General features: G+C 55.3%; 3 long non-coding RNA genes across 3 annotated transcripts; all 3 read left to right on the forward strand.

Moving 5' to 3' along the window:
* The first annotated feature begins 3,075 nt into the window (after nt 1-3,075).
* LOC120639035 lies at nt 3,076-5,673 on the forward strand. Its single transcript, XR_005661161.1, has 3 exons — nt 3,076-3,511; nt 3,652-4,065; nt 5,472-5,673. It is a non-coding gene; the product is annotated as an uncharacterized LOC120639035 (long non-coding RNA).
* Nucleotides 5,674-17,811: 12,138 nt separating this feature from the next.
* Nucleotides 17,812-20,048, forward strand: LOC120638223. Its single transcript, XR_005659773.1, has 2 exons — nt 17,812-18,675; nt 18,931-20,048. It is a non-coding gene; the product is annotated as an uncharacterized LOC120638223 (long non-coding RNA).
* A 186-nt stretch (nt 20,049-20,234) lies between these two features.
* On the forward strand, nt 20,235-21,505 carry LOC120638224. Its single transcript, XR_005659774.1, has 2 exons — nt 20,235-20,432; nt 21,148-21,505. It is a non-coding gene; the product is annotated as an uncharacterized LOC120638224 (long non-coding RNA).
* Nucleotides 21,506-27,298: the final 5,793 nt, after the last annotated feature.

The following is a 27,298-nucleotide window of genomic DNA, read 5'->3' on the forward strand; positions in this document are numbered from 1 at the left end:
GAAAATGAGGCTTTAGCTGCGGAGAGGTAAAGGGGGGATGGCAGAGGGAGTAGAGGGGGAAGAGGAGCTCAGTCTGGGAACGCCTCTTGGAGGAGGTGATTTTTAAGTAAGGTTTTGAAGAGGGAAAGAGAATCAGTTTGGCGGAGGGAGGGCGTTCCAGGACCGCGGGAGGACGTGACCCAGGGGTCGACGGCGGGATAGGCGAGACCGAGGGACGGCGAGGAGGTGGGCGGCGGAGGAGCGGAGCGTGCGGGGTGGGAGGTAGAAAGAGAGAAGGGAGGAGAGGTAGGAAGGGGCAAGGTGATGGAGAGCCTTGAAGCCTAGAGTGAGGAGTTTTTGTTTGGAGCGGAGGTCGATAGGCAACCACTGGAGTTGTTTAAGAAGGGGAGTGACATGCCCAGATCGTTTCTGCAGGAAGATGAGCCGGGCAGCGGAGTGAAGAATAGACCGGAGCGGGGCGAGAGAGGAGGAAGGGAGGTCAGAGAGAAGGCTGACACAGTAGTCTAGCCGGGATATAACGAGAGCCCGTAATAGTAAGGTAGCCGTTTGGGTGGAGAGGAAAGGGCGGATCTTGGCGATATTGTAGAGGTGAAACCGGCAGGTCTTGGTAACGGATAGGATGTGTGGGGTGAACGAGAGGGACGAGTCAAGGATGACACCGAGATTGCGGGCCTGCGGGACGGGAAGGATGGTCGTGCCATCCACGGTGACGGAGAAGTCTGGGAGCGGACCGGGCTTGGGAGGGAAGATGAGGAGCTCAGTCTTGCTCATGTTGAGTTTTAGGTGGCGGGCCGACATCCAGGTGGAGACGTCCCGGAGGCAGGAGGAGATGCGAGCCTGAAGGGAGGGGGAGAGGACAGGGGCGGAGATGTAGATCTGCGTGTCATCTGCGTAGAGATGGTAGTCAAAGCCGTGAGAGCGGATGAGTTCACCGAGGGAGTGAGTGTAAATGGAGAACAGAAGAGGGCCAAGAACTGACCCTTGAGGAACTCCAACAGTTAAAGGATGGGAGGGGGAGGAGGCTCCAGCGAAGGAGACCGAGAATGATCGGCCAGAGAGGTAAGAGGAGAACCAGGAGAGGACAGAGTCCGTGAAGCCAAGGTGAGATAAGGTATGGAGGAGGAGGGGATGGTCGACAGCGTCAAAGGCAGCAGAGAGGTCAAGGAGGATCAGAATGGAGTAGGAACCATTGGATTTGGCAAGAAGGAGGTCATGGGTGACCTTAGAGAGAGCAGTCTCGGTAGAGTGGAGGGGACGGAAGCCAGATTGGAGGGGGTCTAGGAGAGAATGGGAGTTAAGGAATTCTAGGCATCGATTGTAGACGACTCGTTCTAAGATTTTGGAAAGGAAGGGTAGTAGGGAGATAGGACGATAACTGGAGGGGGAAGTGGGGTCAAGAGCGGGTTTTTTTAGGATGGGGGAGACGTGGGCATGTTTGAAGGCAGAGGGGAAGGAGCCCTTGGAGATTGAGTGGTTAAAAATAGAAGTTAAGGAAGGGAGGAGGGCAGGGGCGATGGTTTTAAGAAGGTGAGAGGGAATGGGGTCCGAGGCGCAGGTGGAGGGGGTGGCACTTGCGAGGAGGGAGGAGATCTCCTCTGAGGATACTGCAGGGAAGGATGGGAAAGTAGGGGAGGGGGTTGTTGGGGGGGGAGGGGAGAGGCGGAGGGGTGACTTTGGGGAGCTCAGACCTGATCGTGTTGATTTTCGTGAGGAAATAGGTGGCCAGATCATTAGGGGTGAGAGATGGGGGAGGGGGAGGAACAGGGGGCCTAAGGAGAGAGTTAAAGGTCCGGAACAATCGGCGGGGGTGACGGGCATGGGTGTCGATGAGGGAGGAGAAGAAGCTTTGCCTGGCGGAGGAGAGGGCAGAGTTAAGGCAGGAAAGGATAAATTTGAAGTGTGTGAGGTCGCCTTGGTGCTTGGACTTTCGCCAGCAGCGCTCAGCAGCTCGAGCATAGGAGCGTAGGAGGCGGACGGAGGAGGTGATCCAGGGCTGTGGGTTAGTGGAACCAGAGCGGCGGAGGGAAAGGGGGGCGAGAGAGTCGAGATGAGTAGAGAGGGTGGAGTTGAGAGCGGAGACCCGCTCGTCGAGAGTGGGAAGAGAGGACAGGGCGGCAAGGTGAGGCGAGATGCTATTGGAAAGACGGATGGGATCGAGAGAGCGGAGGTCTCTGTGGGGCAGTAGCGAAGATTTGCAGGGGGATGGAGTGTGAGAGATGAGGCAGGTGAGAAGGTTATGGTCAGAGAGAGGGATTTCAGAGTTGGTGAGTGAGGAAATAGTGCAGCGGTAGGAGATGACGAGATCGAGGGATCGAGATTGAGAATACAGATTTCCTCCTTATCCTTGCCCTCCTTCTCGTCCTTAAGAATAGTAATAATAGTGATTTTTATTAAAAGTGCTTACTGGGTCAAGCCCTCTATTAGCACGGGGGTGAATAGAAGCTAATTGGGTTGGACAGAGTCCCTGTCTTACAAGAGGCTCATAGCATTAATGCCTATTTTACAGATGAGGTGACTGAAGCTGAGAAGCGAATTGCCTCACCTGAGGTCACACAGTGGATGAGAGGCAGAGCGGGGATTAGAACCCGGGTCCTTCTGATTAACAGGTCCCCACTCTAGCCACTAGGCCATTATACTCTTCCTGCTCCTCTTTCCTAACTCTGTCAGGATGCCATTCTCTTCCATTTTCTTTCTGCCTAGTGGCTGCTGCTTACACCGTGGACCACCCTGTACACCTGTGAACACTCCGTATTGGCAATCTCCCCCACACATCCCCCTCCTGGTTTTCCTTGTCTGGCCTCTTTTTCTTGCTCTTGCTCTGGCATTTCCTCTCCCTCCTCTTACCTGTGGGTGGCCCCCAAGGTTGGTTCCTCTTCTCTTCTCATGCTATCCCCCCTCCCTTAGACCTTCGATAGTCCCACAGATACCCACTTCTTCTCCCCCTGCAACTCAGCCCACCCACTCGACCCTTGAGGTGAGCTACTCAAGGGGCCTCTCTCTTAGTTCCGTCAACCCTCTTGCGTTCTCACTCTCCTCCTGCTCGTCCTTTTTTCCTTAGACCCTCAAACTCCTCCCCAACCTTCTCATGTGGCGGAAGGATCTTCTGCGATAACCTCTTCTCCAGGAGGCAGTGCATGATGGATCTTTCAGCTCTCCATCCTATTTTCCCCCCTACCTGATGCCACTTTAATGCTCTCGTGGATGAGAGACTTGGGCATTCACTAACCCTAACCTGGTATGGCACCTAGACCCTAAAAAAAATTACCAGTAGGGAGAAGTTCTAGAATATGACAGAGATCTCTTTCCCCTTTTAGACTCTACTCTCCTGAAGGGCAGGGAGCAACATACAGAGTGACTGATTGCAAAGTCTTTAACTGATCCGAATGTATTTTGGGTGTAGGGTCGGCCACCGCTGACGTGCATGGGTCAGGACCGGTGAAGAGACATCAGTCTTTCCCGGGAGATGGACATTTTCTTATCCGTAGGGCCAGAGGATGCCCAGAGAGTCACTGTGAGTATTGAGGCCTTTCTGGAATGAACAAGATGTTCCTCAAAGAAGTTGTCTGGACTTGGGCTCAGAGGAGCTGCACTGCCTCTCCAAAGGGAAGATGGAGTGGGCCTGTGTTTGTCAACAGTCGCTTCCGTTTCCAGGGCAGCTGAGACCAGAGGGAGGGTGCCCAAAGAACGGATTGGGTCACGTCCAACCAACGGCCGGCCGTTGCCCCGGACGCAGACCAGGCGGAGTCACCGTGACCCCGGGGACCTTCAGGGTCGAGGGTGGATCTCCCATCACCTCTGAAATCTCCCGCGTCTCTGGCCTCTCTCACGGCTTAATATGACTAAACCGGGACTGTTCATTTTTCCACCTCAACGGCGTATCTGTCCGTAATACGTTGCTGTATGATAATGCCTATCTCCCCCTCTAGCTCACAGAGTGGGGAAGAACTGTGGTAGTTGATGGCTATACTGTACTCTCCCAAAGGCTGTGTACAGTGTAAGAGTTGTATAAAAATGGCAGATTGGCCGCGAGAGCCCCCGCGATGTCTGAGGAGTCTGCCAGAATGGGTGCGTGGGGTGGCATGGGGGTTGTTGGGTGGGTGGATGGATGGGGGTTACTGGGGGGGATGGGATGGGAAGATGGGTGTGGGGTCAGGATGGGGGTGAGAGAGGGAAGAGGGAGTTTGGAAGAGATGGAGGTGTGGGTGTGATGTGGGCATTGGGAAGAGGGGATGAGACGTTGGGGGTTCGTGGGTGGGTGATGGGCTGGCTGTGGCGTGTGGAGGAGACGGAGGCGTGGGGCATGGAGGGTAGGATGGGCAGTGAAGAGTCTGGGCTGGGGATGGTGTAGTATTATTATTACTGCTATTGTATTTATTAAGTGCTTACGCTATGCCAAGGCCTGTTTTAAGCACTGGGGCAGATACAAGGTAATCAGGTTGTCCCACTTGGGGCTCGTGGTCTTAATCCCCATTTGATGGTTGAGGGAATTGAGGCACAGAGAAGTTAAGCGAGTTGCCCAAGGTCACACAGCAGATGAGAGCAAAGTCGGGATTAGAACCCGTGTCCTCTGACTCCCAAGCCTGTGCTCTTGCCACTATAGTTTAGGGGGTGAGGGACCAGGGGGGCAGTGGGGAGTCTGGGGTAGGGGGTGGGGGATGTGTCTGTGGCAGGTGTGGCACCTGGGGTCCCAAGTTGGATATTGGGGAGCACGGATGGGTTAGTGGGGCCTGTGTGGGGATATTTTGCCTCCTGGAAATGAGTAGTTTGGGCTCCACGATTGTATGTGGGACAACTGGCTCCCAGGTGGCATATTAATGGACCTGGGACCCCGGAGGGCCAAAGTCAGTTATTTGGCCCCTCAAGGCCCCAGGTCACTTGTTATGCCCACTGAGGCCCCTCTGTGTCATATCAACCCCCCAGTGGCCCATATGGGTTATTTACGTTGTGCCCCTCCCCCCCGCCGTCTCCCGCCCCGAGGCCAGTTGGTTCATTTGATACTTGAGGGGGCCCTGTGGATTATTAGCTCCCAACCCTGGGGTCCCAGGCAGCTCAACTGGCGGCTTCACTTTCTGCTGGGCAGCTGGCCCGAGCCCCGCTCGGGTTCTGGTGAGGGGAGGAGGAGGGGAGGAGGCCGGGCTGGAGCTGTGGTAAGTGTCGGACTGCTCCCCGAAGTGAGGGTGGTGCCTGCTGGGATTCGGGGAAGGGAGGGGCTGAGGAAGGGCTTGCTGGGGTGCTTGTTGGGGGTTGTGAGCTAGAATCAGGAGTGAAAGACGGTGGTCCTCACACCACTCGAAGACTGTCCTCCAGGGCCGAGTCTCCATCTAGCCAGGCAGGTGGCAGTTTGGGAGATGGAGGGGTATCGGGCTTGGGGAATAGAAGGAGAGCGGGACGTGCTGCCGCCGTGAGTCCTTAGGGCGGAAGGAGCACTTTCTGACTCCATACGGGTGTCTCTTTGTTGTTTTCTTTCTCAGTGGAGAGATTCCAGGGCAGATGTTGTTTTCTCTCACCCCCACTCCCCATCCCCAGAGGAGCCTCTGGATGGTCATGGGGAATGTCTCTCTGGGCGCTGGGTCCCAGAGGGAACTATGGACTAGAATCCCAGTCTGGAGCCACCAGGGAGGACAGCTCCTCTTCTCTCTCCGACCCGGCAGCGAGCGGCTTGGGTGCGGATGACCCCGGTGAGTGCAGGTGGGCTTTGAGGCAGAGGATGCTCAGTGCATTTCTAGAGTGGATCCAACTGTCTGATTCCAGGGACCGTGACCCACTCATGTGAAGGGAACCAGGAGCTCCACTGCCTCTCCAAAGGGAAGATGGAGTGGGCATGTGTTTGTCTACGGGTACACGCGTGATGAGGATTCATCTTACGAGGCAGGGGCTGCTGCTCTCAGCGCAGAGGTTCGTTCTGGAAATGGGAGTTAACACAGCCAATTCATTCTGCTAGACTTGACTCTGGGACCCGAGAAGACGCAGAGACCTTAAAGGTTCAGGGGGGTCAAACCTCCCTGTGCCCCCGGTCCGGGTCCGACCTCACTAACTGGTCTCTATCCCGGTGCTTTGAACAGTGCTTGGTATATAGTAAGCGCTTAATAAGTACCACGATCATCAACCTCAGGGAGCAGAAGGTAGGCATTCTCCCGGAACCAGATTTCCATCCAGTCGGCAGTCTCGCCGGGTATCTCGGGCACCGGGATCAGTGACGGTCGTGAGGGTCTCTGGGGGGTCCGGTATTGAGAGAGTGGCAGTGAGCGGAATCCCCCTGTCAGTTTGTGTTTGTACACTCATGCTTCCTGGGGCAGCCAGTTCTGGGATGAAAGTGTTGGCAAGAACAGGAACTATGTTGTCTGCAAAAGCCCTCCCCACGTCTTCCCAGCTCTGAGATGACTGGTTTGCCTGGATAACTAAGGAGAGGGGCTCACTGGGTGCTCAAGGCACCTCCACGATCCAAATCCTTGCTGCTCAGGCAGCGAGGCCATGCACATTCAGATCTAGGAAGGAAGGGAGACCCCCGCCCCTATTGCGCGATGAAGCCAAGCTGCCACCCCCAGAGGGAAGGGTGTTTTGCGGAGGCGCGTGCGTTCATGTGATCGGTGGGGTTAAGTGTGCAGGGAAGAGGGGATGGGGGAGGCTGGTTCTGGAAACGAGAGCCCAGGGTTCCGGGCCAGCTGGTGCCTCGGTTCAACGTAACCGCGGTACCCGGAAGGCCCGGGGCCATTAATTCTACGGATGGGTCCTACCTTCCTGCATCCACGGTCCCGTTGGCAAGATCACCCTGCACCCCCGCAGCCCCCAGAGAAGGGACCAGATTGGGTCTGCTGGTCGTGGCTTCGGAGCGGTTTAGCGTCCGGAGTTGGACAAGGGTAGCATTAACCTATCCACACCATTCTCCGAGATGCAAGGCTATGCGGGCTCCTGTTCAAGATCAAGTCAGTAGGGGTGTGGGTAGGAAGGGGCAGAGCAGTTGGACTCGGTCCTAGAAGGTGACTCGTGCAGTTGTTCTGGACCTCCAGTCCTTGGAGAATGAGCCACTCCTGGAATAGCAGAGCTGGGGGGTTTGAAGAGGAGGCAGCTCCGTATTAATAGGGCAAAGCTTAGCTGTGGGGTCTGTCTGTAGTTACCCACGCCTGAGACCAGCATCAGTGTTCGGGGTGGGGCCGGTGGTGGTGGTGAAGTGTTTGGGGTGGGGGAGAAAGCGTGCAGTCTACTGAGTCTCCGCTGGAGGCTGAAGAGTTTAGCCATAGATGTGGACCTCAGAGGGCAGGATAAGGGAACGCTAATCCATGCGTGTCTTCCAAAGTCAGTCTCCTCAACCCCAAATGGATTTCAGCCAAGACCGGGGGAGAAGCTCCAGGAACAATTCACCTACATCACCAGACACTCAGAGGACCCAGTCTGGCTGGTGACTCCCAAGTTTTTGCCCACACCCCTCTGGCCCCATGACTTTCCAGCTCACACCCAGAAAGAAGCCCCACAAAACCCAACTTGGGGCAGGATGAGCAAGGTGGAATCTAACCAGCTGTTACTCTTCAAACAGATGCTGCTCAGTGCATCACTCTGGCCAGAAAGACTGTTCCTCTTATGGTGTAAGCACAGTCATGTCAATCCCTGGACTTGCATTGTGTTTGTGTGTGTGTGTGTCTGAGTGAGAGAGAGAGAATCATAAGGTTAGCTTTTGGAAAAGATAATGAGGAGGAGGCAAGTCAATTCCCAGACTTACCTCACCAGTGAGAGATTGAACTGTGTGGACCATGTTGCCACCACAAAGGGAAGGATTGCGTGGGGGGGGGGCGGGGGGGAGGGAGGGGTGTGTGTGTGTGTGTGTGTGTGTGTGAGAGAGAGAGAGAGTGAGAGAGAGAGAGAGAGAGAGAATAATGGGATTAGCTTCTGAGGAAGGATAGTCAGGAGAAGGCTGTCATTCTCAGTACAGAGGCAGATTCTGGAAACAGGGCCTCGGGGTCCTTGCAAGAAACCAGTTCTGTCTGACTGGACTGTGGGACTTAGAAGACCCAGAGTCCTTAATTCTACAGATGGGTCAAACCTCTCTGGACCTACGGTCCTGCCTGCAGAGTCGACCTGCTCACTCTCAGGCCCTGGGAAATACTAGTTATAATTATGAAATTTGTCAAGCCCTTACTAGTACTAAGCGTCGGGATGGATGCGAGCATATCGGGTTGGAGACAATCCCTGTCCCATGCGGGGCTCACAGTCTCTCTCCCCATTTTACAGATGAGGTAATTGAGGCCCAAAGAAGTATAGTGACTTTCCCAAGATCACACAGCAGACCAGTGGCGGAGCCGGGATTAGAACACAATGGACCTGTCTTGGCTTGCCAGCGTTGGCTTCTGGGAGTCTAGGGTCTGACTCCTGAATCGGGCAGGAAAATTATCGGTGTATCTAGTCTATTCCTCTCTGAAAAGCAGAGTTCTGAGATGGAGTTGTCACCTGCAGTCAGGGAGCATAGAAGAAAGGCCAAAACTGAATTTTGTTCAGTTTGGGTTGGATCTCCAGTCCCGGGAGCCCAAGCCCTTCCTGGACGAACAGAGGTGATTAAGAAAGGGGTGGTTAAGTGTTAGTGTATCAGAGAGTTTTATTCATCTTAAGTGGGTTTGATTGTCACTGTCTGTAGACCTCATGTCACCTGGTGGTGAGGTCATGGGAGAATTGAGTGCTTAAGGAAGGGGGAAAAAAAAAGGAAAAAAAAAAGGCTGTCTGAAACCCCTACCTCTCTCTCTCCAGCTTCAAAGTCCTCGATTCTACTGGAGACATTAATATCTGGCGAATGAGATGTGGACCTCAGCTGCTGACAGAGGGCAGGGTGAGAAACCCATACCTTCAGGATCACTAATCCAGGTAACCCCACCGAGGTTTCGGGTTGTCCACCGGAAGGGACGGGCAGAGCAGCTCTGATCATCCCCACCTCCGTCGGACCGACGCTTCGGGGTCCTTTTCCGTGTTGCCGGAGGAGGCCTCCACCGTGGTGTCCCCCTCCCCCGCCGAATTTGGTGTTCGGACAGCTATGAGATCCCGAGGGAAGTCCGGCATCCTCGATGCCTGGAAGTGCACGGGTCTTGGTGGGATTCGGTTCCATTTGATAGTATTTATTGAGTGCTTACTGTGTGCGGAGCACTGTCTTAAGTGCTCGGGAGAGTACGACACAACAGTAAACCGACACATTCCCAGCTCACAGCGAGTTTACAGTCTACAGCCACGAAACAGACATTGATGGAAATAAAGAAATTGCGGATGCGTACATAAGTGTTGGGAGGCCGGGAGTGGGGAAGAAGAAAGGGAGCCAAGTGGGGCGATGCAGAAGGGAGTGGGAGAAGAGGAAAGTGAGGCTTAAGTCAGGGAAGGCCTCTGGGTGGCGATGAGCCTTGAATAAGGCCTCAAAGCGGGGGAGCGTAATTGCCTGTCAGACTTAAGGAGGGAGGGCGTTCCAGGCCAGAGAAGGGCTGTGAGCAAGGGGTAGGCGATGAGATGGGCGAGATTGCGGCACAGTGAGAAGGTTAGCATTAAGAGGAACGAAGCGGGTGGGCTCGGTTGTAGTAGAGGAGTAGCGAGGTGAGGTAGGAGGGGGCAAGCTGATCGAGTGCTTCAAAGCCAACGGTGAGGGATTTTTGTTTGATGCGGAGCTGGGTGGGAAATCACTGGAGTTTTTTGAGGAGCGGGGTGACGTGTCGTGAACGTTTTTGTAGATCACTGATCCGGGAAGCAGAGTGAAGTATGGACTGCAGTGGGGAGAGGCAGGAGACTGGGAGGTCAGGAAGGAGGCTGATGCGGTATCCAAGCCCCATAGGATGAGTGATCGTATTAATGTTATAGCCATTTGGATGGTGAGGCAAGGGCCGATTTGAAGGGGGTGGTTAAGTATCAGTAGGGCAGAGTTTTGCATGTCGCTTACGTGTGATCGATCCTCTGGATCTGTAGACCTCTCCTCCCCTGGTTGGGGTCATCGGGAGGAGGGAAAATTGAATGCTTGCTAACCAGATCTGAAAGCCCAAACCTTCTCTCTTCAGCTTCGAGACCACTGATTCTCTGGGAGACATCAGCATCCGGCGATTTCGGTTACGACTTCGGGTGTGGACGGAGGGCGAGGTGAGAAACCCCTATCTTCGCGATCGCTAAATCCAGGCGTTCCTGTCGAGGTTTCAGATGTGCAACCGGCAGGACCGGAAGAGGAGCGCCAATCGTTCCCCACCTTTTTCGTACCACGTGGCCGGAGGAGGCCTCGACGGCGAGCCCTCCCCCGGCCCCCGCAAAAGTTCATCGTCTAGATGGTCCTGAGAGTCGGAAGGAAGTCCCACGGCCATCCCACAAGGCAGTGGTTGTCACCATCTACCTCCTCCTAATCTGAATCTCTGTAGGGAGCATAGAAAGATTTGGTCCTGGGTACCGTAGGCCTTACCCCTCTCCTGTTTAGTCTGCCACCGCACTGGAAATTTCTTGCTCTTTAAGTGCGGGCCTCTCCCAGCCCGGGAGTGTGGAAGATCCAGTGGGAGGGTTAGGGAAGAGTGGAGAAGCTTGGGCATCTGTGGCAGTTCTCTCAGGCCTGTTGAACAATAGGTTGATTAGAGGGTGGTGGAGGAATATCTTTATTTTGGAGAAACCGTATTGTTTGCATCGCCTCCCATTTCCTTCTCCACTTGCAGGAGCACCATCAGACCACTCATTCCGCGGAGTGCCGTCGGGGGGAGTCTAAGTACCGGGACCACCTCGACGATCTCACAGCTGCTGAGAAGGAATTTAACTCTGCCCGTCTTCGGCTCGGCCACGGTGATTCCTCTCCTTCGGTGAACTCCCTCGTGTACTGCCTTTGCCATCTGTTCTAGACCTTTCAGTCCTACCTTAAAGCCCCAGTGCCCCCAACTCCCGCCTTTTCACGGAGGTGACTGCCAGTGCTTGATAACACGCTCTGCATTTAGGAAGTATTGAATGAATCCTGTCACTACCGAAAAGGACTCCTCATTCTGGTCCTCATCCTCTGTCACGTCTTTCTCAACTTCTCAGCTGCATCTGATACCGTGCATCACCCTTTTGACCTGGGAACACGAAGTACTCTCCATTTCTGCACCGCAGCCCCCTCCTGGCTTGCCTCCTCTGGCCTTTCTTTCTGTTCTTCCTCTGACACTTCCTGTGGTTGCCCCCCTCCCCCGCCCAAAGGTTGGAACCTCTTCTATTCTCATGATATCCCCACTCCCTTTAGACTTCAGATGGTCCCACAGATACTCACCAGCTAGCCTCACTCTTTCGCCCCTAAACTCAGCCGATACACTTCACTCGAGTGAGCTACTGATTGTGCCTCTCTCTCTCTCTCCCTCTCTCTCCCTCTCTCTCGCGCGCTATTCTCTCGCTTACTCTTCCTTTGACCCTTCAACTCTGCCCCAACTTTCTCACATGACTTCCATCTTTAAGGATGCTCTGAGATGACATTCTCTGGGAGACAGTGCGTGATTAACCCTTCTTCCCGCCCCCCAGTCCCTTCCCACAAACTGCCGCTTCGATGCTTTCAACACTTTAAGACTTGGGCATTCACTAATCCTCATTCCCTATGGCACCTCGACACTAATATTGCCAGTAGGAGGAAGTGCTAGAATATGACAGGTACCTGTTGGCCCTGTTAGATTGTAATCTTCTGATGGGCAGGGCCCATGTCTCCTTATTGCACTGTGCTCTTCTAAGTGCTTAGTATTTAGTAAATAGTGTGTGCCACATGTAGGATGGACCGAAAGCTGTCTAACTAATCCAATTGTCATTTGGGGCTAGGATCCGCCATTCCAGATGTGCACGGGTCAGCCCCAATGGAGAAATGTCAGTCTCTTCCCTGGGACGGACACTTGCTTACACCTATGGCCAGAGGAGGCCCAGAGAGCAAAGATGAGTACCGAGGCCTATCCGGAACGAATGGGAAGTTCCCGCAAGGACTTGTCTTGACTTTGTAGCTGTGGTGAGAGAAGCAGCGTGGCTCAGTGGAAAGAGCACGGGCTTTGGAGTCAGAGGTCATGAGTTCGAATCCCAGCTCTGCCACTTGTCAGCTGTGTGACTGTGGGCAAGTCACTTAACTTCTCTGTGCCTCAGTTGCCTCATCTGTAAAATGGGGATTAAGACTGTGAGCCCCACGTGGGACATCCTGATTCCCCTTTGTCTACCCCAGCGCTTAGAACAGTGCTCGGCACATAGTAAGCGCTTAACAAATACCAACATTATTATTATTATCATTATTATTATTATTACCCTGAAACCATACTTGTCATTTGGGTTATCGTTTCTGACCAACCACCGCTCGTGTTCAGAGTGGAGCTGAGATGAGGGAAGGCACCCAAAGAATGGACTACGTCGCGACCGACCCGTCGCCGGCCGTCACGCCGGACGCGGAGCGTTCGGGTCCTCCGTGGCCTTGAGGATCTCGACTGGGCGGCGTGGAGACGACTGGATGGCTCCCCAGGCCTCTCCAGGGACCGAACTGAGAACCATCCTCGGCCCCCAATCCGACGATGCCGTTTCCTTGAGGATAAATATCGTATTGCCGGCGGTACCTGCTGCCTCCTCTGGAAAGCGATGGGTTTGTGTGGGATGCGTGTGTGCACCGTGGGATCGACTTGGAGGCGTGAGGGGGTCGTTCATTCATCGAATGGTATTTATCGAGCACTTACCGTGTGCAAAGCTCTGTACTGAGGGCTTGGGAGAGTACAGTGACACAATAAGCAGACCCATTCCCTGCCCACAATGAGCTCACAGTCTAGAGGGGGAGACAGACATTGATCTAAGTGGAGATTGGAGGGGGGATGAAGAAAGGGAGCAAGTCAGGGTGACAAGTCAGTTGCTAAGAAGGGGCCTCCTCTCTTTCGGCACCGAGACCGGACCTGGATTCAGGGGCCCGGGATCCGTCCCGGAGATAGATTCCGCCGACCGGACCGTGGGCCGGAGAAGACCTGGGCCCTTTATATCTATGGACGGGTCAAACCTACCTGAGTCCACGGTTTGGTCTTCAGCATTGTCCCCCACAGAACAACCCAGAGAAAGGAGAAAGGAGCCCTCTGCTGCCTCTGGGCACGGAGGACTTGGGGAGAAAGGGGACCCAGCATCAGGGATGTGTGAATTTTCAAGGTCGGGGGTGTGTGCGTGGGTGTGTGCGTGGGTGTGGGTGTGTGTGCGGGTGTGTGTGCGTGCGTGTGCAGCCTATGATTTTTTGGAGAAGAGCATTCTTGGGAATCTAGGCTGAGAACAAATCAGTAGGGGGCTGGAGAAGCAGCATGGCTTAGTGACAAAAGCCTGGGCTTGGGAGTCAGGGATCATGGGTTCAAATCCTAGCTCTGCCACTTGTAGCTGTGTGACTTTTGGCAAGGCACTTCACTTCTCTGTGCCTCATTTACCTCATGTGTAAAATGGGGCCTAAGACTGTGAGCTCTCTGTGGGACAATATGATTACCTTCTATCTACCCCAGGGCTTAGAACAGTGCTTGGCACATAGTAAGCACCTAACAAATACCATTATAGGAAGCAGCATGACTTGGTGGAAAGAGCCCGGGCTTGGGAGTCAGAAGCCGTGGGGTTCTAATCCCTCCTCAACCACTTGTCCACTGTGTGACCTTGGGTAAGTCACTTCATTTCTCTGGGCCTCAGTTACCTCATCTGTAAAATGGGGATTGCGTCTGAGCCCCACGTGGGACAGGGACTGTGTCCAACCTAATGTGCTGTATCTACCCCAGCGCTTAGTACAGTGCTTATCATATAGCACGCGCTCAACAAATACCACAATTATCATTATTATTATTATTATTATTATTATCAGTTGTTCCCAGAAAATGCAGTGTCATTGCAAGTAGTTTCCTCAACAGAAGGCACTGGAGCGATGGTTTGAGGGAGACCCATGTGGGGTTCTGGGTCCTTTGGGTGCCTAGAGTAGGAAAAACGAGAACTGAAAGGAACTTCTAAACCCTCCACTTGACCCGGGGCTGCAGAAAAGGTTGCTCTCAAGGCCTGTGTTGCAGGATTTTGTGAAACTCACGATGATGATGAGGATGATAATAAAGACATGCGTTAAGCACTAAATATTTGCCAGGCACCATGTTAAGCGAGAGCGTGGAGGCAAGCAAATCGGGTTGGACGTGGCCCCTGTCCCAGTTGGGCTCCCAGTCTTAATCCCCGTATTGCAGGTGAGGCAACTGGGGCACAGAGAAGCCAAGTGACTTGTCCCAGGTAAAAGAGCAGGCAAGTGTCAGGGCCAGGTTTGAAACTCAGGTCATTCTGAGCTCCCAGGCCTGTGTTCTAGCCACTAGGCCATGCTACTTCTCATCGGGTCATTAACATGATCTTTTCCCCCTCCTTCCCGCTCCCCACACACACCGGGTGGGTGACCCAGCGGCTAGGACGCAGACAGGAGTCCCGCAGCACCCACCCCTGTCATGCACAGCTCGGTGTAGGTTGACCCGAGTAAGAATCTGAAGGGCTAGTACTCTCCAAACAGAGGCTGCTCGACACCTTGCCCTGGTCTTGAGGATCATCCCCTTGCACTGTGAGTCCAGTCAAATCAATTATCAGATTTCCCCCACCCTGGAGAGATGGAGCTTTGGGCCACACTGCCACCACAAAGGAAAAGGTGGGTGGGTGGGTGGGTGGGTGGAGGGGGAGTGTGTGTGTGTTTGAGAGAGAGAGAAAGTGAGAGAGGGACTTAGCTTTGGGGATAGAATGATGAGGTGGGGGCTGCCACTCTTGGCAGGGAGGCAGGTTCTGGAAGCCGAGGCACTGGGCAGGAACCTAGTTTTGTCAGACGTGACCGAGGGGCTGAGAAGATCTGGGGCCTTTAATTCTATTTAAGGGTCAAACCCTACTTGCTCACAGCCCCGTCCGCGGGGTCAAATGGTGCAAGATGGGCTCCCGGAGAAGCGACCTGCCTGGGCCTGCCAGTGGCGGTGGCTTCCGGGAGTCTAGCATCAGGGGCGGGCCAGATGGCCTCGACGCGTCCACCCCATTTATCCCTGAGAAGCGGAGTCGGGCGGACTCCCGTCCGAGACCACGTCAACATCGCCGTGGTGGGGAGGAGTGGAGCGGGCAGGCTTTGCACTAAAAATTGACTCGTATAGTTGCTCTGAACCTCCGGACCCTGGAGAATGAGCCCCTGCTGGGATTCTGAGGAAGGGGCAGCTAATTATTAATAGGGCAGAGCGTTGCAGTCGGCTTAGCTGTGGTGGTCAGAGTTTGGGGAGGGGAACGGTACTTTGCTCCTCTCCCCCACGCTTGGCCCCCACCAAAACCCCCCCAAAAGCCAAGTTGTCTGTAATTCTCCTATCCTTCCACCTCCAGCTGGGAGAACGGATTCTCCCGGAGACTGAAGTGTTTGGCAGCAGACAAGGACCTCAGAAGGCCGGGTGGGGGAACCCGGCCCCTCGAGCTCACAAATCCCAGGCCAATTTCCTCAACCCTAGGTGGTTTTCACCAGTGTAGATGGAGGAGAAGTTCCAGTAGCGATGGACTTCCATCAGAGCGATGGTCCAGGGTCCCGCGCCTGGCGCCCGGAGGAGATGTCGGTGGTGAGTCCCAAGATTTTCCCACACCCCTACCGTCTCCACATCTCACGGGTGCAGACGCAGCAAGAGGCCTGTAATGCGCAGCTTGGGGGTAGGATTGCAAGAAATAGTCTGATGGACAATTTCTCTCCAAACGGAGAGAATGCATCGCCCCGGCCTTGGGGATGAACCCCTTGCAGAATGGGCACACTCAAGTCAAACCTCAGACTTGCCCCATCTGGGAGGGATTGAACTAGCTGGACCATGTTGCCACCGTAAAGTATTTTATCGCATGTGTGTTTGTGAGAGAATAATGGGGATAGCTTTTAGGGAAGGCTAGTTAGGGAGTCTCGCTAGGGAGGCCAGTTCAGGAAACCAGCGCCGGGGTTCTCGGCAGGGAACCGGTTCCGTCCGACTCGACTGTGGGATAGAGAGGACTCGGGGCGCTTAATTCTATAGATGGATCGAACTTCTCCGCACCCACAGTCCCGTCTGCAGCGCCGACCTGAGTCGCCTTCAGGTCCCAGAGAAGGGACCGATGGTCCGCCACCGGCGGCTTCGGGGAGTCTCGTGTCCAGGGCCGGGCGGGAAGAGCATCACTCTATCTACTCCGCTCCTCTCTGAAAAGCAGAGCTACGGGATCGGGTCGTCACGGGTGCGGACAGGGTGCGTGGAGTGCCGGTACGGTACTCAAAACTGAATTTTGTCCGGTTTGGGTTGGGCCACCAGCCTCTGGAGTACAAGGCGCTCCTGGACTGACAGATTTGGAGGGGGTGGTTAAGCATTCGTAGTGTCAAGTCTTGCATTCTGCTTAGGTGTGTTGGATTGCGTCTGGTGTTGGGGTCACTGGGAGGTGTTAGGGAAAACTCGCACCTAAAAAAAGTCATCTGACACCCCTACCCTTGTCTCTCTAGTTTCGAGACCATTTACCATCTAGGATTTAGATGTGGTCCTTGGCTGCGGACGGCGGGGACGGCGAGAAACCCACACCTTCAGCATCTCTGGTGCAGCCGTCCCCCGCCAGGTTCACGTAACCGCATGGGTCGGTGTCGGTGGACGAGCTCCAATTCTAACCCGTTTGCATCGGACTGACGGTCTGGAGGTCCTGTTCCGTTTTGCCCGAGGACCCCTTGGCGGCGAGTTGCCCCGGTTGTGGGTCCAGACGGTTCTGAGACTCATCACTCATCACTGGCTCATCACTTGAGGAGGAGGAGCATTATAGGGAACCCCTGGTGAGACCAAATCGGTGGGGGGCTGGAAGCATGACACCGGTCCATGGAATTTGCCTTGTCGGGGCAATTAGTTTCATCCCCGGAAAGCACTGGAGTGATAGTTTGAGGGGGACTGATGCGGGGGTGTTCGGGATCCTTTCTGTGTCGAGAGTTTTTGTAAACTGAGAACCTAAAGGAGCTTCTAAACCCTCCACTGCACATAGGACCATGGAATAGGCTGCTCTAAAACTCTGTGTTTCAGGGTTCTGTGAAACTCATAATAATAATGATAATAATCATGTGCCAGGCACATGGTCACTGTCCAACATGGGGTGCGTAATCTTCATATCCATTTTACCAGTGAAGTAACCAGGGGAGAGAAGTTGTGGCACCCTCCCCTTCCCATAGCCATCAATGGTTCCTGTGTGAAATAAGTTTTACTTGGGCATATCCTGAAAGGAAATGATAGCGGGCTTGAGTTTGGGGTGAGACACTTAGGGGTCGGCGGACTGGGAGTTATTACGGGCTAATTGGGGTAATTTCAGGCCAATGGGAGTTACTGCACCGAGGGCCAATGTGATCATTTCACATCTCTCGGCAGATAGACGGGACGTCCGACATCTCCGTCGTCGCCTTCGACTCTATCGGCTCCGAGGTCTCCGGCACCGTCCGCTCGTCTCGCTCGCCTCGGACGTCTCCCTCGTCCTGGCACGTATTAAGCACATCCCTAATCTATCCTCGGTCCCTTGAGAAAGGTACCCTTCTGTGTCTGCAGTTGGTAGGTTCTGGGGATCTAATGTTAGGATCAGGACAGAGTGGCATCAACATGTCCACACCATTCCTCTCTAAGAAGCAGAGCCTTGAGGACTCCAGTCTGAGTCCCATTCGGCAGAGGTAGGAGTTGGGAGGAGAAAAGCAGTGAGACGTGGGGCTAGGAGTTGACTTGCACCGTTGTCTGCTTAGGTGGAGTGGTGACTGTTCTTTGGCGGGAGGGGAAGGGGAAAACAACGCTTGCCTCTCTCCCTCTCTACCCTCAAATAAACCCAAAATACGGGGGGTTTGCCATCTCCTCCTCCTCCTTCTCCAGATGTGAGAAATGCCGTTCCCAAAGATCGAGGTGTTCGGTAACAGACGAGGACCTCAGAAGGCAGGACCGGGGAATCCGGCCCTTTGGGCTCACCAATCTACGTCTCTCTCCCAGGGTCAGGTTCCGCCACCCCAAATGGGTTTCAGCCAGGATCAGTGGAGAAACCCCAGGAACGGAAGAGTTTGATCAGAGAGACGCTCCCGGCTTCTCGGCCACTCACCCGGAGGAGTGTTTGGTTTTGAGCCCCCGCTTTTCGCCCACACCCTTTCCGGCTCTATGGCTTGCCGACTCAGTCACGGGGAGAAGCCCCGTGAAGCCCAACTTGGGGTAGGATGATGAAGGGAGGAATCTGACCGGCGATTACTCTCCAAACAGATGGTACTCGGTGAATCACCCTGGCCATGAGGACCGTCTCCTTACCGTGTGGGCACGGTCAAGTCAATCTCCAGACTTGCCCCACCAGTGAGGGATTGAACAGTGCGGGCCAAGGATTTTTGGGGGGGTCTGTGTGTGTAAAATGAGGTTAGCTTTTGGGGAAGGATAGTTAGGAGGAGGCTCTCGATCTCGGTGTGGAGGCTGCTTCCGGAAACAAGGCCCGGGACTCCGTGCAGCGAACCGGCTCTATCTGGCCCGACTTTGAGACCGAGAATTCTAGAGATGGGTCACACCTCCTTCCAACCACAGTCCCGTCTTCGGGGTTCATCCGCAGACCGTCAGGCCCCGGCGAAGAGACCCGTCTGGGACTGCCAGTGGTGGCTTATGGGAGGCCTATGTCTGCAGAGGGCGAGGAAGTACTTCACCGTGTCCACTCTCTTCCTGGCCGACGAGCAGAGTTCTGCGAACGGGTCATCACCGGTGCGGACGAGGAGTGCAGAAGGTGGGCGTGGTACAACTGGATTGAGTCCGGCTTGGGTCGGACCTCCCGTCCCCGGAATATGAGCGCTCTCTGGCCCAAAAGATTCGGAGTGGGTGGTCAAGTATCAGTCGGGCAGAGTTTTGCCTTCGGCTCAAGTGTGCTCGCTCTGTTTGTGGAGAGCTGCCCTCTCACGGCGTCGAGGTTTTTGGCAGGTGGTAGAATTGAATGCTTGCTAAGGAAAAGAGTCATCTGAAACCCCTACCCTTCTCTCCCCAGCTTGGAGGCCCCCGACTGTCCCGGAGACATCAGCATCTGGTGATTCGGAAGCGGTTCTCGCCTGAGGACTGAGGGCAGGCCGAGAGGGACAAACCTGGGGATCGCAGAGGGACACGTTCCCGCCGAGGTTTCGGATGCCCGTCGGCCAGGACTTGCGGCGCGACTCCGATGGATGGTCCCCCACCTTGATCGGACCGACGCTCCGGGGTCCGGTACCGTGTTGCCAGAGGAGGCCTCGGCGGCAAGTCTCCGGAGTCGTTCATTCAAACGGCTCCGATACTCGGTGGGAAGTTTCGCGGCCTCGAGTCCCCACCGTCCACGGTTTGGAGTGGAATGGGAGAGGGGAGACCCGGACTAGCTATTACTTTCTCTACAGAGAGTACGGTACTTTCTCTTCGGTCTCTTTCCATGGTTAAAATCTGCCCCTTGGTCTCCATTCAAACCGCTACCCCATTAATGCAAGCACTCATCCTATCCGCCCCGACGATCCTATCAGCCTCCTCGCCGACCTTCCGTCCGGGCCATGCTCCGGTCTGCTCCCCGGACAGTTTTCTTACAAAAACGTTCATACCAAGTTTCCCTGCTGTCCGAAAAACTCCAGCAGTTGACCATCCACCTCTGCAACAAACAAAACTCACCCCTACTGCTCTGTCACATCGCTATTCTCCAAGTACCACCCAGCCCACACACTCTGTTCCTCTAACGCCAACCCTCATGACGTCACCTATCTCCCCGCCGACCCGTTCCAACATCCTCCTTCCCCCCGTCGGACTGATGATTCCTGTCCGCCATTTCGGAGCCTCACCGAAGATGTATCTCCACTAAGAAGCCTCACCTGAGCCCTCTTCTTCCGCTCCCTTATGCATCACCCTGACTTAGGGTCTTTATTCATTCTCCCTCCCATCCCCACAGCCCATGTGTGTATGTCTATCTATCTACCTAGCTGTAATTTATTTATTTAGTGATTCGTGTATGTAAATGCCTGTCTGCCCCGCTCCCCCCACCCCTTCTAGACTGTGAGCTCTATGAGCAGGGAATGTCTGTCTGTCGTTTGCGTCGTACTCTCACGAGTGCTTAGTACAGTCAATTCTCCAGAAATATGACTCTATGAAAATCCAGAGGCTGTCCCTTGCATTTCTGTAGCCTTGAGGATCATCCCTCTGCACTTTGGACTGTCAGGTCAATTCTCAGACTTGCCCCGTTATTGAGAAGGAGCCACGGTCCATACCGCTCCATCCGAGGGAAGGTGTCGAGCGTGTGCGTGTGAAGCTGGTGGGGGTTGGGAAGATAGACGGCGAGGAGGAGGACACGGCCGTGGATGCGCCAGCCGGTCGCGGAAACGGGGTCCGGTTCCGTTTGACTCGGCCATAGGCCCCAAGGCCCGGGCCCCTCGCCTCCGTCGACGGATCGGACCTCCCCGTGACTTCCGATTCACCTGGCACATCCACAGTCCCCAAAGAAGGGACTCTTCCATGTGTGACGACGGTTTCTGAGGAAGCAAGGTAGGTGGTACTTTGTCTGGAGGAAGACAGGGATTGTCACTGTCTAGCTTATCCTTTCCTGAGAAATTGAGTTCTAGAACATCTGGTAGGACATGCGTGTCAATGTAAAGAGACTCAGTGAGGTGCAGTAGATACATTTCCTTGAGAGTCAAGCACGTAGGCCCTGGAGCTGAAAATGCAGGCCCAGTATTAGACACTGACTTGTGCCCAATGTGCAAACGTACCGGGGATGTCTGGCCTCAGGAATGCCAGCCTCCTGGCCTGATATTTGGTGGTTGGGGGCGGGGGGGACAGGGGGCGAGGGCATTGGTTTCTGTTGAAGAGAGGGGTCCAGTATGAAAAGATAGGTAGAGCAGAGTAGTGAAGAGTTCTTTTATTGGTACCACCTGGCCCATTTCTAGAAAGCTCCTAAAGAAGGGACCTTTCCATTCTCTGTTACGGGTTGCTCCCGGGAGAGTGGGAGGTCAGTATCAAGGCGGAGACCCCGTGTGTGTGTGTGTGTGTGTGTGTGCGCGCGTGCCTGTGTGTCTCCACCCACATCTCCAGAGGAGGCCCAGTGAGCCCAGGGGAATCTTGAGGCTTATCTGGGATGAAAAGTCTGCTCCCCCAAGGACTTGTCTTGACTTTCTCGGTACAGAGGAGGCAGGAGAGAGAGTCCTAAGCAGTCCACCCTCATAGCACGCTCGTCACCGGGGCCGTCCTTTTCGACTGACAGACGTCCGCCCGCTTTCCCGGGGGAGCCAAGATGAGAGGGACGGCGCCCAAAGCGCGGATGAGGTCGCGACCGGCCGACCGCCGGCCGTTCCGTTCGGCGCAGACCACGTGGAGTCGCCGGGGCCGTGAGGAACTTGCTCACGCAACGTGCATCTCCGGTCACCTCTGACATACATCTCCCTCATCCGCGGCGTCGCTGTGGCTCGATCTGTCTCAAACGAAATCGTTTGCCTTTCAACTCCAACGCTGTGTGTTTCTGTAATATGTTCGCATATGACAATGTCTGTCTCCTACCGCAGCCCCTAAGCTCATAAAGGGCAAAAGGCGTGGCTGTCGATCGTTCTTTCGTCCTCTCTCGAGTGCCGTGTCTCGTCTTGTTTTACGCCACCGAGTCCTGTCTCACCCACGGTGTTGCCGCAGAAGCATCTTTCCTGGGAATGCCCCAACGCCATCATTCCGTTAGCGTATCCCTAGAGTATTCTCGGTCAAAATGCGAAAGCGGTCTACCTTCGCTTCCTTCTGCACCGTAAACCCGAGTCCCTGCCCTCGACTCTCTCCCGGCCCGCCGGGCTCGGGGGAGTTTTGACTTTAAGCGGATCGCCTGGCGGTCGCCAGCCGGCACGCTAGGAACCGAACGGATACGCCTCGAGTCTCCATTCTGTCGTCGAGATCGGTAGAGCCCTGGAAACTTTCCAGGTATGACCCCGAGAGGGGAAGCATCGGGTCCGGTATAAGAATCGAACGCGGGCCGTGGGTCGACCCAGAGAGCGAGGACCGGGGCATCGGCCGGGACGACGGCGTCGGGGACGATGGGGGTATAGGGGTTGGGGGGGGCGGGGAGGGCGATGAGTCATCGTGAGCAGGGAACGTGTCTGCGTATCCTCCGGAGGAGTGAGTACCAAGCTGTGCACACACTAATTGCTCCATAAATACAATCTAATGATTACTCTTCAGCTCTGACGCTATCCCCAGTCTTTTTAGGTTTCAGTTAGTCTCCCAGCCTCTTACTACCTAGCCTCCCTACTTCCTCTACAACTTAGCCCTTACACTTCACTCTTGAGGTGAGCTAATGGTCGAGCCTGCCTCTCTTCATGTTCTATGTTTTTCTCTCATCTCTTAATATGGTCTCGCTTTCCCTTTCTTCTTGGACCTCCACCCTTTCCCCATGGAAGATCCTTGACCCGCACCTTTAAGGATCCCGTCAGATGACATCTTCTCCAGGAGGCGGCCTGCGGTTCACCTTTCTTGTCCGTTCTCCTCCCCGCGCCCCCCGGCTGGATATTCACGTCGTGTAAAGACCCGGTCATCCATTAGACTCGGGAAAGGACGGGGGAGGGGGGGACGGGACCGCCCCCAGACCACCCGGGCCGGTTTCGGAAGCCGAGGCTCCGTCGGACTCGACCGTGGGACCGAGCAGGCCCGGGGCCCTCGATTCCACAGAGGGGTCAACCCCACCGCATCCGCCGTCCCGTTTGCGGGTTCTCCCCACACCTGCTCGGTTCCCGGAGAAAGGACCTCACACCGTGGGCCAGACGTGTCTTCCGGAAGTCCAGCGTCCCCGTCTTTGGAGACGGCCATTAAGCGTCAAAAGGGCAGAGAGTTGCAGTCAGCTCAGCCGACGTGGCCCGTCTACAGGCCTCATCTGTCTCGACGATAGGTTCGAAGTTGCGTCGGGGAGAGGGAGAACGGTGTGCGCGAAAGAAACCTCTGTTTTCCGAACTCCCTTACCGGTCCCTCTCCGGCTATGAGACGACGGGTTGTCCCGGAGACCGGAGAGTTTGGCCACAGAGGAGAGCCTCAGAAGACGGGGCGAAGGAGAGCGGCCACTCGGGCTCACCGGGCTTCGGTCGGGACCGGTAAGAAAGCTTCAGTCCCATCATTCTTCCATCCTACCCATGCTCTACCACCTCCTACCCAGCGGAGGTTCCTACAGCGAGTCTCGGGTTTTAGAACGGGGCGGAAGGGGAGAAGGGGAGGCGCGCGTCAAAGCCGTCGGATCACACGCCGAAAGGGGCCCCGCGCCAATCTCGGCAGTGCACGGATCAGGGTAGGATGAGTCGAGGAAACATCTGATAGAGTATCACACTCCAAGAAGAGGCCATTCAGGGCATCACCTCGGCCCGGGGGATCATCCCTCTGCAGCGTGGGGTCTGTCGAATCGATTCTCACGCTCGCTGGACGTTGAGAGATGAATTCCTAGAATCCATCGCTACACCAAAGGCAAGATCTAGTGTCGCCATGGGTCAGTCGGGCAGAGGGGTCAGCTGCCGGGGAAGTGAGAGAAGAAGCGGCCGCCTCTCTCGGGTCAAGGGATCCGTACCGTCCGAGGCTCCGTGCGGGGAGCGGGTCCCATCCGACTCGGCCACGAGGCCCAGGATAGCCGGGGCCCAGGATAGCCGGGGCCCTCGATTCCGTCGACGGGTCGGACACCCGTGCGCCCACGACCCCGTCCGCGGGACGGAGCAGTGTGTGCTTAACTCCCGGAGCAGGAAAAGCTCGGGGCCCACCAGGGGAGCATTCCGGGAGGGTAGGGTCAGGACCGGAAAAGGGCGGGTCACACGTATACACCCCATCCCTCTCGGAGAAGCGGACGGGTCGTGCGGACTCCCGTCCGAGACCGCCGACCATCGTGCTAGACGTCGTCCGGGTGTCGGGTCGCCGGAGAATGAATGAGCCCCTCGTGGGATTCTGAGAAGGGGGTAGCCGAGCGTCGATACGGCAGAGCGTTGCAGTCATCTTTGCTGTGGCGGTCAGAGTTGCGTGGCCCCCAGGGGAGTCGAATACAGCGTCCGTCCCTTACCTGTCCCCCAAAAGCAACTTGCCAAATCGGACGGTCTGCAATTTCCTATCTCTCCGTTTCCAGCTTTGAGAACAGACGCTTCCACAGTCCAGAGCTTACGGGTCGAAACGAGCAGGAGAGCGGTACCCCCGCTTTGAGACCGACGATCGTCCCGGAGACCTCGGAGTCCGGCGAGAGGCGTCTGTGGACAGAGGGCCTGGGGAGAGACCCCAGGCTTTTCATTCCGCCATTCGGGGGTCCACACCGAGGTTTCCCACACGCAGCGACCGGAAATCCCAGAGAAGTTCCGAGCGCACCCTGCCCGTAAGGGACCGACCTCACATTCGGCGTCGCCGACAGAGGCCTCGGCGTCAAGTCACCGCGGTCGTGCGTCCAGACGAGCCTGGCATCCGGAAGGAATCCCCACGGCCTCCAAAGTCGATGATGCACAGGTCGGGGCGGGCTGCCCCGAGGGCGGCTCTGAGTAGGTTCGACTCTGTCTCTACGGGGGCATTTTCAGACATCTCTCCAGCCTCAAGGACCCTCCCTCTGCAGTCGGGATGATCAGGTCGATTTTCAGATTCGACCCGTTATCGAGGTGAAGGTAGGGGCTGCCGTGGTACTGCTGAGGGAGGGAGGTTGGTGTGTGTGTGTGTGTGTGTGTGTGTGTGTGTGTGTGAGAGAGAGAGAAAGAGAAAGAGAAAGAGAGAGAGAGAGAGAAGGGTGGGGGCCATAGAGGGCACAGCACAGAAGAGGATGGTGTCGTCGACTTGGATGCCAGTTATGGAAATGGGATCTGGGGCTCTGTGTGGGACACCGGCTTAGTCGGAGTGAACTGTGGGACCTGAGCCCCGGGGGCCTTTATTCATTGATTGATTGATTCATTCATGCATTTATTCATTCAATAGTATTGATTGAGCACTTACTATGTGCAGAGCACTGGACTAAGCGCTTGGAATGTACAAATCGGTAACAGCGATAGTCCCTGCCCTTTGATGGGCTTATAGTTTAATCGGGGGAGACAGACAGACAAAAACAATAGCAATAAATAGAATCAAGGGGATGAACATCTCATTAGAACAATAGCAAATAAGTAGAATCAAGGTGATGTACATCTCATTAACAAAATAATAGAATCAAGGTGATGTACATCTCATTCACCAAATAAATAGGGTAATGAAAATATATACAGTTGAGTGGACGAGTACAGTGCTGAGGGGAGGGGAAGGGAGAGGGGGAGGAGCAGAGGGAAAGGGGAGAAGAGAGGGCTTAGCTGAGGAGAGGTGATGGGGGGGGTAGAGGGGGAGCAGAGGGAGCAGAGGGAAAAGGGGAGCTCAGTCTGGAAAGGCCTCTTGGAGGAGTTGAGCTCTAAATAGGGTTTCGAAGAGGGGAAGAGAATCAGTTTGTCGGAGGTGAGGAGGGAGGGCATTCCAGGACCGCGGGAGGACGCGGCCCGGGGTTCGACGGCAGGATAGGCGAGAACGGGGGACGGCGAGGAGGCGGGCGGCAAAGGAGCGGAGCGTGCCGGGTGGGTGGTAGAAAGAGAGAAGGGAGGAGAGGTAGGAGGGGGCAAGGTGATGGAGAGGCTCGAAGCCTAGAGTGAGAGGTTTTTGTTTCGTGCGGAGGTCGAAAGGCAGCCGCTGGAGGTTTTTAAGAAGGGGAGTGATATGCCCAGAGGGTTTCTGCAGGAAGATGAGCTGGGCAGCAGCGGAGTAAAGAATAGCCTGGAGCGGGGAGAGAGAGGAAGAAGGGAGATCAGAGAGAAGGCTGACAAAATAATCCAGCCGGGATATTACGAGAGCCCGTACGGAGAAGACAGCCGTTTGGGTGGAGAGGAAAGGGCGGATCTTGGCGATATTATGAAGGCGAGACCGGCAGGTTTCGGTGACGGATCGGATGCGTGGGGCGAACGAGAGAGCCGAGTCAAAGATGACACCGAGGTTGCAGGCCTGAGAGACGGGAAGGATGGTCGAACCATCCCCGGTGATAAGGAAGTCAGGAAGAGGACAGGGCTCGGGAGGGAAGATGAGGAGCTCAGAAGATCAGGAGCGGAGTGAAGAATAGACTGGAGAGGGGAGAGAGAGGAGGAAGGGAGATCTAGGTCTTTAGATGGGTCGTTCCTCCGTCCGTCTACAGTCCCACTTGCTCCATTTTCCCATCCCCCTCGGTCCCCTCAATACGGGGGTTTTCTAAGTCCCAGCCCCTCCTCGGTTCTTCTACAACGGAGCGGTCTCCTTTGAGACCGACGGTTTCCATCCATATCTGCGTCCATTCTGCATGTGAGAAGCAGTGCGGCTCAGTGGCAAGAGCCCGGGCTTGGGAGTCAGAGGTCACGAGTTCTAATCACGACTCCGCCCCTTGTCAGCTGTGTGTCCTTGGGCAAGTCACTTAACTTCTCTGTGCCTCGGTGACCTCACCCGGAAAATGGGGAGGAAGACCGTGAGCCCCACGTGGGACAACCCGATCCCCTTGTATCCTCCCCAGCGCTTAGAACAGTGCTTGGCACATAGGAAGCCCTTCAAAAACGCCGTTATTATTATTATTATTATTATTATTATTATCATCTCTTCCTCCCTAAATCGGTCAGAACGCTATTCCACGAGGTCTTTCCGCACAGTTCCGTCGGCTCCGACGCCGCGGACCGTCCCGTCGACGAGACCTCCTCCCCGTTTCCCCATTCCCACGGGTCCACCGTCACCGCGTGAGCCGAGAGAGGCGGGTGGCGTCGCTCAGCTCCCGCTTCGGCACGGCTCCCGAATTTGACAAAACCACCCCCGGCATGGACAACCGGGGTCCCCTCTCCACAACCGCCCGGATCTCACCCGCGGATCTATCCTCGGCGCTGCGCTCCGGGAAGTGGGACGTTTTGGCCCGAGGGTGGTCGCAGGAGGGGTCCGTCCCTTCGTCGCTCCACAGAAGGAGCACGGGGTTGGGAGTCGGACACCCTGGGTTCTTATCCCGCCTCTGTCACTTGTCGAGTATGTGTTTCTGGGCAAGTCAGTGAACTTCCCTGGGTCTCAGTGACTTCATGTATATCATGGGGCTGTGAGAACGTGAGCCCCATGTAGGAAACTGTGAGTAGTTTATTTGTACCCCAGTGCTTCGAACTGTGCCCGACACCTCGTAAAAGCACTTCACAGATACCATAATAACAATAATAATAATGATGATAATGTTGGTATCTCTTAAGCGCTTACTATGTGCAGAGCACTGTTCTAAGCCCTGGGGTAGACACAGGGAAATCAGGTTGTCCCACGTGGGGCTCACAGTCTTAATCCCCATTTTACAGATGAGGTAACCGAGGCCCAGAGAAGTTAAGTGACTTGCCCAGAGTCACAAAGCTGACAAGTGGCAGAGCCGGGATTCGAACCCA

This window comes from Ornithorhynchus anatinus, chromosome 2 (genome assembly GCF_004115215.2).
Source record: "Ornithorhynchus anatinus isolate Pmale09 chromosome 2, mOrnAna1.pri.v4, whole genome shotgun sequence".
NCBI lineage: Eukaryota > Metazoa > Chordata > Mammalia > Monotremata > Ornithorhynchidae > Ornithorhynchus > Ornithorhynchus anatinus.